Source organism: Otolemur garnettii, unplaced genomic scaffold (genome assembly GCF_000181295.1).
Source record: "Otolemur garnettii isolate 467f Iridium unplaced genomic scaffold, OtoGar3 scaffold00002, whole genome shotgun sequence".
Classification (NCBI taxonomy): domain Eukaryota; kingdom Metazoa; phylum Chordata; class Mammalia; order Primates; family Galagidae; genus Otolemur; species Otolemur garnettii.
Window position 1 is genome coordinate 16392748 of NW_003852397.1, and position 11586 is coordinate 16404333.

Genomic DNA, 11586 nt, shown 5'->3' on the forward strand with positions numbered 1-11586 from the left:
TTTTTTTTTTTAGGGAAGGGTCTCACCCTGTTGCCCAGGCTAGAGGGCTAGAGTGTAGTGGTGCAATTGTAGTTCACTATAGTTCACTATATCATCAGGTGATCCTCCCACCTCAGTCTTCCAAGTAGCAGAGATGATAATCACACACCACCACTCTTGCCTAGTTGGTGTTTCATAGAGATAGAGTCTCATTATGTTGCCTAGGCTGATCTCAAATGATTCTCTCCTCTTGAAGTGCTGACATTATAGGCATGAGCCACTGCACTAGTCTGCTATCACTTTTGAGATTAGCTTTTGTATCAAAAGTACATTTGCTCTTCAATTATTACAAAAAATACATATTACTTTATACTAAACTAGATAAGGAATATTTTAAATTAGGATTTTACTCTATGGTATTTTCCTTATAAAATAACAAATTTTTTCTTATAAAATAACAAACCTTAACATCATGCCTTACTTTTTCAATATTTTTTTAAAACCAAGATTTTTTTTAAAACTTCCTTTATAGAAAAATTGCAAACAAACTTTAGCTCACTGGGCTCATAAAAATATGTTTTCTCCAATTGTTAGCAAATCACTTGCTTTTCTTTGTAGTCCATTTCCAAAAGTTGATACTTATTATCCTTTTAATAAAATAGATAACAAAAAAGAAGATACAGACCACATTTACCAACATGAATCCCCCAGAGAACTAATGTGAGAAGTGGGGAGGGCTTGGCACTTTGCTAAGTACTAGAATAGGAAGCCAGTAAAAGGATTAAATCCAGGGATAAACTACAGTTATGTCTTGTACATCCTAATTTATATTCATAATAACCTTTTAGTACTAAATCAGAAGGCCATTCTAAACTGAAGCTCCATCAACTAAATCAGCTTCTATTGGATCCACTGTAAAAGAATATTACAAATACCTTGGCTAGTCTGGTCAAAGACAAAAGTTGCTAAAATGAGCAAAGTTTCAATGTCCTGTCTTTGGAAGAGTCAAGGTCATGCAAATTATTGTACAAACATGAAAATACCTTTGATCAGGACACAAATTATTTTGAAAATAGTGTTAGCAATTTATTATATTGTCAAAAAATACCTTCATACTTATTTTAAACCAAACCCCAGTTATAATTTGCTAAGGTGGCCCTACTCTTCAATACATGTTATTGGTCATAAGCTAATATCTTATGTCAGCAATTTATTATATTGTCAAAAAATACCTTTATACTTATTTTAAACCAAACCCCAGTTATAATTTGCTAGCGTGGCCCTACTCTTCAATACATGTTATTGGTCATAAGCTAATATCTTATGTCAGTAATAAAACAACAGTTCAAAAAATAGATTTATACATTGAACATTGGCTACTATTTAAAATTTATGAGTTTACTGATAATCTACCACCCTCTAAAAGCACAGATGACGGCCCAGATACGATAAGGTTAGACATAGCACACGGTAATAGAAAATTAAAAGTTTTAAAGGAATAATTGATATAGGAAAACTACAGGAACTAAGCTCAAAACTAAATTTAAGAATTAAAAGTTGAGTTGTTTAATCTCAAATTTGACAAAGGACAGAAGGTAAACAACCTATCAAGAACTTAAGGAACAGTATTATATGTATTGTTTTAAAGAAAATGTTTCAAATAGCCAGTATATAGACATCCCTGTTAATGTTTTATTGTAAAAGAGAAATTTCAGTTAAGTGCCCACCTGAATTCTTGTCCATGCATAGGGCTACAGGGAGAGGCTGCAGGAACTGTTTTAAACAGAAGGTTTATGTTTTCCCTGCAAAGTAATCAGATCTGTTCCTATTGTCGGTTAAAATATCAAGATCTATATTGTTTATATGAAGAAACTAACCTTGAATGATCATCATTAATGAAATAAATTATCAAATGTCTCCTAACCTCTGAGAAAACAAAATACGGATTCTATAGCATCTAGACACTTATTACCCTTCTTGCTTTAAAGAAGATAACATCTATTTTTCTCGCCTAGCACAGTCTTTTGACACTTCCAGTGGATCCCATTCTTGCCTTCATGTTCTTCAATATTACACTCTTACCCAGGGGTCCTCAAACTTTTTAAACAGGGGGCCAGTTCACTGTCCCTCAGACCGTTGGAGGGCCCAACCGTAGGCCCCGGGATGAGTCAGCTGCTAAGCAGGACAGGCAGTGGTGGCAAAAACACCCAGCGGGCTGGATAAATGTCCTAGGTGGGCTGCATGTGGCCCGCGGGCCGTAGTTTGAGGACGCCTGCTACCAGTTCTTTTTGTTCTCTTCTACATCATCCTCTCTTTTATTTTTTACTGGATCTAGTGGCTTTGAACTATAATATTCAACATGTTCTAGTTTCTCCAAATGTTTTTATTTTCCCATATCTCCTTTCAGCTGAAGATCTCTATTTTCTTTTTGTAGGTAAGTTCGTTTAGGGCCCACTGTTATGACCTTGTTTAACCCTATTTATCTTTCCAAAGCCCTTTCTAAAAGCACAGTTGCTTTTTGAGGTTAGAGCTTCACTATATAAATTTTGAAGTGAAACCATTCAGTTTATAACAACCTTGAAGCTTTTTTAACTTATATTTGTACAATTTGATTATATTTAAAGATCAAATAAGTATTACTGATAAGCTATTGATTTCTGAATTTAATGACTAAGGATTAAATATACCTTCACATTTCTACTTCCATATGAACATTAAAAATGTGTAAGCAGGTCATTTTAAATTATGTGTCTTTGCATTCAAAACGCAATATGTTTTCTAGGTTAAGGCACGGTCTCACTCACAGAACGTTGAATGAGAGGCAGAGGAAGGTTCAAGGTGAGACACAGAAGGACAGGGAAGAAAAGGTATTTATAGGATTCATTCAAAGTTCCAGTCCCTGATTTCAATCTATTTCTGATATGAGTGTCAGCCCTTGGAGTTCATTAAATCCTTCCATAATTCTCCTTGTTAGTTAAGGTTAACTAAAAGTCTTCTCGTGACTTGTAGTGTAGATGTCTAAGTCATTTGTACAGATAATGTTTTCAAAAGAGTTGTTCCTATAAGCCGTCTCTGCTTGCTCACCTCACACCATTCAAAGGACTACAGTCTGCCTTCTACTTGTGTTACTTAACCAACATAAAGGTCAAAGCATTTACCTTTAATGCTTTCATACCTTTAATGTGGTGTAGCGTTTTCTATATTCCAACGATGGTTCAAAATCATGTCATGTTATAGTTTGCTTCATCAGTAGACCATTAACATTCTTGCACAAGCTTTTGCTTTACTTAGAGTTTCTCCACACTGGCCTTTCTTCTGTTCCTAAAATAGTATGTTCCTTTTTGAGCCTTCAAGAAAGAATACTCTCCTCCCTTACATCCATGAACCCCAACTACACACACATAAGCACACAAACACTGCTGTCCTGCCATGGTTAACCCCCTTCATTCCACCTATAGTTCTGTTTCGGCATCACTTCTCCCATTGAAACTTTGACTCCACCCACATGAATTCCGTACCCCTATTCTGCTCTTGTAACTTCCTATACCTCTTCATAGAAATGACCACAATTTGTAATTGTGATGCATTTGAGTAAAGTTTGTGCAAACCCCTACATGCCTGTCATCCTTTAAAAAACTATAGATCTCCTAAAAAAGATGCTCTATTTTATTAATACTATATTCTATATATTTCTGATAGCTTATGCCTACTATGCGGCAATACTTTTTAAGTTAGACATAGATCTATGTATATTCAGCCAGGATTTTTTAGTAGCCATACTACTGGAGAACATATGGAGATTCTACCTTAATTATTTCAAATATGTAATTCTCAGAGCCTAAATGGAAAGTTTTCCTTGTATGTCAGTATCTACTAGTATTGTTTATCTTGAATGTCTTCTTAAGACAGAATCTGAGGCTACATTCACCAGAAAAGAGTAATGAGACAGATAAATCCTCTCTGCTACAGACAAGTTGGTAGAGTATAGCCCTTGATTTTCATGTTTGACATCCTTGACTTAGTAAAATTTTATTGCCTGGGATGCTAACTACATACCTAGTTGAGTAATTGTCTTATCTGAATTAAGTTTGAGTTCTAAGATCATCTTATTTTACTGGGTTGAAGAAAATATGGGCATGCAATTTAATTTCAAGCTTATCTAAATGATTCTAAAGCCTGAATCCATTCAAAAATGTCTCTTTGAGGAAATCAGTGGGGGGATCACAGTGTGAATATCATATTACAAAATCACAGCTCAGGAGAACCTAATATCATCTCTGACTCGGGCTTGTATGCAATTATATTAATCTCACTAGTTCTGTTTGCCAATCTGGAAAATTAAAATTATGTAATCTTAATGAGTAACTATTAAGTGAAACTATAAAATATTTTTAAAGTTCTACTTAATTACAGTTGTGTGAAAAAAACATTTTTTAATTACTGGTTTTAATTTTGGTGTGATGGAATGGTGAGTGGCAAAACTTCAAAAGATGAGAACTTCAATGTAATGTCTAAAAATATATTTATACCTAATTTGAGGTGAAACAGTAACGCATGTCAATAAAGACAGGACCCAGCCTTAGGCATGGTTCCAAAAAAGAACTTAATAGTCACACTTAGAAGTAACAGTATTTAACTCTTGGGAAGTTGAACTCAGTAATTCAGGTTTCATTAGGTAAACATTTCTGGCATTTCATTTACTTTCTGAGAACAAACAGCTGGCAAAACAATAGAAGTACAAGATTATCCGCAAATTAGTTTTTGGGTTAGTTCTCCAAATAGCTTTAGGACAGAAGCAAATGTTTCAATCTGCTGCCTATTACTTGGAATTAGTATTCGCCACGTATCTTCTTGGTTAAAAATATAATCATAAGTTTTTAAAGTATAATTTATTTGGAGCACAGTACTACAATTTGTGACACAAATAAACAACATCAAGAAAGTAAGCAAATGCAAACACAGTCAGCCTTTCTCTCAGGGTATACTCAGTCTAGATGGATCAACAAGATCTGTACCCTGGCCTTTAGTTCATAGTCAAACAGTCCATTTTCTGTCCATAATTCTTATGGTCCCAGGTCCCTCTCTATGCCCTATAATAAACCCCTAATATAAACTTCCATCATTCTCACTTCCCCATTTCACTTATTATTCTGATTAGATTCCATGTTTCTTCATTAAAATCCCCTGCGTATATTCTAAAAGTTTTCATTATGCCAAGCAAATTCTCAGTTCTGGCAAAGCCAGTTAACTATCTGCACTCTACGTGCTTTGCACCTCACAGCCAAAGTGACTGGAGGGAAAAACACACACAGTGCTAGCTGGTTACCTTCTAAATTTATAGCCAGAAACCTCAGGTGAGCCCTAGAGCAATAATGAATCTACTATTTCCTGTCTTCTCTTCTCAAAGTTAAACCCTCCTCCCTTCATCCTCTCTTCAGATCACAATTGCTTCCAGGGTCATTGAAACACACAAGCAACAAGAGCAAGCCCTCCACTACTCATCACTACCCTGTCCATCCTCATGTGTCTCCTCTGACTCTCCTTCTGTCCCTTATAGATGAATCCTTTGTGATGCTGTCTAAAGCCAGTCTCTCTACTTATGTGCTCAAATGTATCCCTTTTTCCAAATAAATGACATCACATTATTTTGGCAATTTCCCCCTTTTTCCCACAAATGTAATTATTTCCTTTTAAACACATTATTTTATCCACAAACACTTTTACCATCTTAAAAAAAAAAGAACAAAAATGCTTAACCCTACTTCTCCCTCCTGCTACAGCCTTTAATATTTGCTCACTTTTATAATAAAATTCTTTGCAAGATTTATTAGTATTTGTATCTCCTGCCACCCTACCTTAAACTTTCCCCAATCAGGCTTTCCCTTTCATAATGTCACCAGGGACCTCCCTATTGCTAAATCAACTGTGGTCAATTTTCAGTAAGTTTATTTCTTGATCAGCAATATTTGATTCACTTGTTGTCAGTGGCCACACTTTCATCTCTTTTTATGGTTCCTCTGCATCTCCCTGACATCTAAGCTTTGGAGTATCCACCATCACAGGATTTTTCCTTCTCTTTATACTCGATGGGTCAGTGTTTTTCAATCTTTTTTTATCTTATAGCACACTTGCACCTACAGTTAAACTTTCACGGCACACTTACATCATGTTGATCAAGGAAAAAAGAGTAGAAAGAAAAGAATATACTTGCTGTGCTTTGAACTTCTTTCAAAAATAATTTAATTAATGATCTTAAAAATGTGTACAGTACACCCAAGATCTTCTCACAGCACCTGGATGTGCTGTGGCACACAGGTGAAAATCACTCTGGATGACCCCAGCTAAACTTGTATTTTAAAATATCATCTGTAAATTATTTTTAAATGTATGCCTATATTTGCTACCTCTACTTTGAACCCTAGACCAACAGCCCCAATTATATACCTGCAAAATATCTGCTTGCATATCTAATAGGCATCTCCCATTTAACAAATGTCTCCTACTGAGCTCCCAGGGTTCCCCCCAAATTTATTTCTTACAGAATGTTAGGAGAATGTCTATATCTCAGTAAGAGCAACTTCAAACATCTAATTGATCAGGACAAAAACTCAGAATCCTGTTTGATGCATATTTTTCTTTGATAGCCCAAATCAATCTGCCAGCTAATCCTACTAGATTTACCTGTAAAGCATGCCTTACTCTGTTCACTTCTCTGCTTCTATCATGCTCAGGGCTATCATTCAGGGCCTAACCTAGCACAGAAGCCTTCTGCCTGGTTCCTTTGTCCTCCACTGCCATCTCCCTTGCTCACTTTGCTCCAGCCACACCAGCTTCTTTGAAGACTTTGGAGCCAGACATGTACACTCCTAACCAGCCCTTTTCCCTCGCTGTTCCCTCTGCCCACACTGATCTTCTCCCAAATATCCACATGCTTCCATCTATCTGTACCTTTGGGTATTTCTTCAAATAAATCTTCTCAGTAAGTCATTTCCTATTTAGTATCACATCTCAAGTCATGTTAACATACGTATTTACTAAGTATTATGTATATGTACAAATAAACATATGTGTTTACACATATATGAATGATAAATGTATGACTTTATTCCATATGGTGTGTCAGAGGCAAGCATTGGTTTTCAATGCAAGATACATTAATCACTCAAAGCACCAGTCATTAATATGATCAATCACATTCCTTTGGTATCTTTTAACTTTCTTGCTGGTTTGGCCACTTAGCTACAGAAATAAAATTTTCTATTTTGTAGTAGCAATTAATGAATGTACTTATGTACTATTAAGGATGATATTGCATTAAGTTCAGAGGAAAAATATAGTAGACCTAAAATCATTGTAAAATCGAGATTCTGTTAATTTCATAAAGGTTTTAATCAACATCTAATTCACATTGCCAATCTTAAGATGAATATAAACTTTAACAGAACAATATCTTTTATGGTTTTCATCTAAAATTTTTTATAGTACATTAATCACTTTGAGAAAATTAAAAAGAAAACTGTATCAAATCAAGAACTTCAGTAGTGGGAACACTTCTTTTAAAATGTTACTGATGATTTACAAAAACAAACAAAATCATTAAATGTAAGGAAAAAATGTAATGATTGACCTCAGTGACGGCTTTAAGGTCATATTTGCTAGACAGATTCGTGTCCAAACTAGTGCTCTCAAATTTTATTATGCATTAGAATCACTTGAACAGCTGGCCAAAGTGCAGGTGGCCAGACCTCATCTCTGCATTTCTGACTTAGAAAATCTGGGGTGAAGTCTGATAACGTGCATTTTTCTCAGTTCAGGTGATTTTATTTCAGAAGTTACAATTTGAAAACCACAGGCTTAAACTACCATGTAGATTTATTGAAAGGTAAGTCCTTTCCAGAAATAACCTCCACTAGTTTCTTATGCTTAGAAAAGGAGATGGCATTGTTTCTTTGTTGACTAGTTGAGGTAAGAATCTGCCTTTGCCTTGTGTGGGATTCGGACCACCTTTACACACCAATATCACAAAGACAAAGCAACTCTAGGGCCAGATGGCTTTAGGGTATGTAATTAATAATTTTGTGACGTACCTACATTATCCAGCTCTGTATATAATTTGTAGACTTATTCACAAGTCCCTATTGTGGTACTTCTAAAATTGGAAATCCAGGACAAAATCAACAAAAGCTTTCATAGATAATTATGTCAAAATCAAAGCAAGAGTACTTCAGACAGTCTGATTCTATGGAGTTATTCTTGATTTGCTAACTAGATGTGCAGTTGACTCTCTTAAAATGCAATAGGCAACTAAAGAGAAAACCCTTAGCTAAGGTTCCACCCATAACCTATAATTTCTACTGACATTTTGGAATTAAAATGTATCTTCTGCCTTAATCTAGACTACTTTACAACCACCATTTTTTTCTCTTCACATTCTTTTCAAGATTAAAGGAGCACTGGATAGAGATAGAAAAATAAGACTATGCTGTGTACTTTTGACTGAAAGTAGAGTGTGTCTGATTTGCTGTACAGTACAGCTTGATTGAGAAAAATGGGGCTCTCTCAAGGTTTATCTCTTACAAGGTTTATCTCTTCCTTTTATTTACAGTTCTTGATAAGCGGGCAACCGAAAAGACAGCTCATAATATGAGCACAGTCCATCACAGATAGCTATCGTGACCTAGTCCACTCACAAGGCAACATTTATTTTCACTAGTGCTCTTAAAATCCTAGTTTAATCCATTTCCCATTCTCACTGTAAGACATTGCTATTCAAATATTGATACCATTCTCATCTATAAATTTCACGCACTAACATTCATGATACCAAAAAAAGGTAAACATTTGGATTTTCAAAGGCATGTAGTATCTTTTATTCAAAATTTTCACACAAAATAGGAATGTTAGGGTGACCACTCTACTGTCCTTGAGACGTAGTAGCACACAGGTACGACGATAAAAGCCGCCATCTGGGTTCACAAAATTATAACAGATATCTGCCTCCTATAGTGATTTCATTTCTGAATTTAATTCTGAATCATTTTCTAACATTAATGTCTTGGTATGTTATTGTAGAAATTACTAATTGAAGTAGAATGAGAGAATATAAAAGGTAAAACCAGGATTTGTCTGGGTAGAGATAAAGGATTGACTGATGTCTATAGATTATTCTGACCATACAAAATTACTAAACATAGGATGTACAAAAACATTTACAGATCAAAAAACCTTAAAAACTTCTATGACTCTTAGGATATCTCACATGACAAAACTTAGAATTGTTGATGTAACAACTCTGCCAATACAATCGTGATTTTGGCACATTTTACCTTTCACTACAGCATGGTATTAAAATAAAATCCAAGGACCTCATTGGAACATCTTAATGTGTGGAAGTTAATGAAAACTCAAAATACTGAAATTAAGAATAAAATTTTTCTTTGACATAGGAAAAGAAAAAAGTACTATTAGTTACTATCTAATGGGCCTTGTCATTCCTCATGAATAGTAAAAAATAAATCAACGAACTTTGTGATAAATACAAATGTAAGAGGGTTTAAAATCAATAAAGTAGAAAGGAGACTAAGACTTTAGTCATTCTTGAATGTATCTTAAGAAGTCATGAAATAAAATTTTGGAAAATGCAAAACCTCTTTTACAAAGAAAAAAAAGAGGAGGAATAGTTTACCTTCCAGTAATTTTCTATTAATACTAGAAACTAATATCTCTGCCCTGATTCCATGAAGAGCATTAAATATACTCAACAGACCCAACCTGGTTGATCATCTCCAAAGCAGTGGGAACCAATAAGGTAGATGACTATAGGGGTCCCATTTATTCATTTGTATTTGTGTATTTATTTAATATTCTACCTAATTTTCTGTATGATCGAGGATGGTTATAAACACAATTACAGTATAATAAGATTTTAAAATGGACAAGAAAATAAGAGGAAGGAAAAATAAAGACTGGAAAGTGACATGAAGTAAGCTGAGGTTAGATAATCAGAAACAGATGATGATATTGAAGATAGTAGCTAAATATAGATACAGGTATGGGTTATAGATATAGGCTCTCAAAGTTGCTGTAAGTGGATTAAAAATTTACCTCCAGGCTTGAATCTCTTAACTAAGGAAGGTCAAATTTTCTGAAATCTTCAATTTTTTATAAATAATATTGATCAAAACTAAATGAAAGTATTTAAACTATAGCAAGTTCTCATTTATTTATGATATTCTTTAGTTTTCTCTACAGTTTTCCCCTAAAAGTCCTTAGATTTTATATTTTTCAGCTAAAAAGATGACAGTTGAAATTGACCTCCTCTTATCTCCCACCAATATTGATTTCCACGGTAAATATTGTTTCTATTTGACATCAATGCAGGACTTTAATTCGTTCTTTGATGGATTTTTATTATGATCACTATTCATCCACATTTCAGTTTGTTATTTTTACCTCTCAGAGGAAATCAAAAATCATGTTTAATATATTTTTCATAGGAAGAAAACCTGTCCATTCTGCATTATTAATAAGAACAACGGTCAGATTAAGCTTTCACTGCTAATGAGGTCGAGAGCCATTGACGAAGCAGAACAGCACTGCTGCTTTTTCAGCTTTTATCTAAAGTACATGCTGAGTACCTTTATCCACCCATTTAATCTCTTAAACTTTGAAATCTAATTTCTTCTTTTAAATCCTCTTTTCTTGTTTTGTTTGGTCTCCTAACCCTTGAAGTTCTCTTAGATAAGCTCTAAATTCAGTTGAAATAATCCCTATTGATTCCTGTGTTTCTCATAAAGCTTCAAAGCAGGAAAACAAACTCAGATCAAAAGCTGAAGTAAAAGTCACTGAGCTAATAAAAACAATAAATGCATTTAATATTTAAGCCACCAATAGACATTTGCAGCAGGTAGCAAACTTTGATCACACACACTCTGCAGCACTTACTAAATGCTCAGCTAAGCCACACTCGCACCCATATGGCCGGTGTTACTGGCAGGTATTGTTAGTATCCCCGTTTTACAGAGAGAACTGAAGAGATGCAGATTAAATAATTAGTCCAAAGTCCCTCAGCTAAGTGAGGGATGGAGCTACACTTTGAACTCTAGCAGTCCGCTCCAGTCCATGCTCTGAAGCCCTAAAATGCTCCTCCTAACTAAGGTGGAGCTGACTGTGGCAGCCCTTCCTGTCCTTCACACAGCTTCAGGTAGGATTGTCTGCTCTCCCATAGCCTGCTGGGCCCATGCCATTTAATATCACCAAATAAAGCATAATCCAGATTAATTTACTCTACTGATGTTGACAAATAATATTTAAAATATATTAAATTATATTTTTATTTTTTATATGTGTAAAGCCAAAAAAGGAAAATAGCAGAGGAAGTAGTTAACAAAAGTAGTCACCGAATAAAGACGTGTGTGAATTCTCAAAATAGTTGCTGTCAATTTTTCTATGTTCTCAAGTGACTATAGGAGGAAAACTGTGGACATTTTACAAGTCAAAATGCTGAATTAACCATAAGTGCTAATAAAATATCTATATCAAATAAATACATATATAAAATCTAATAAAATATTCTAATATATGTAAATGTCAAATCATACATTTCAG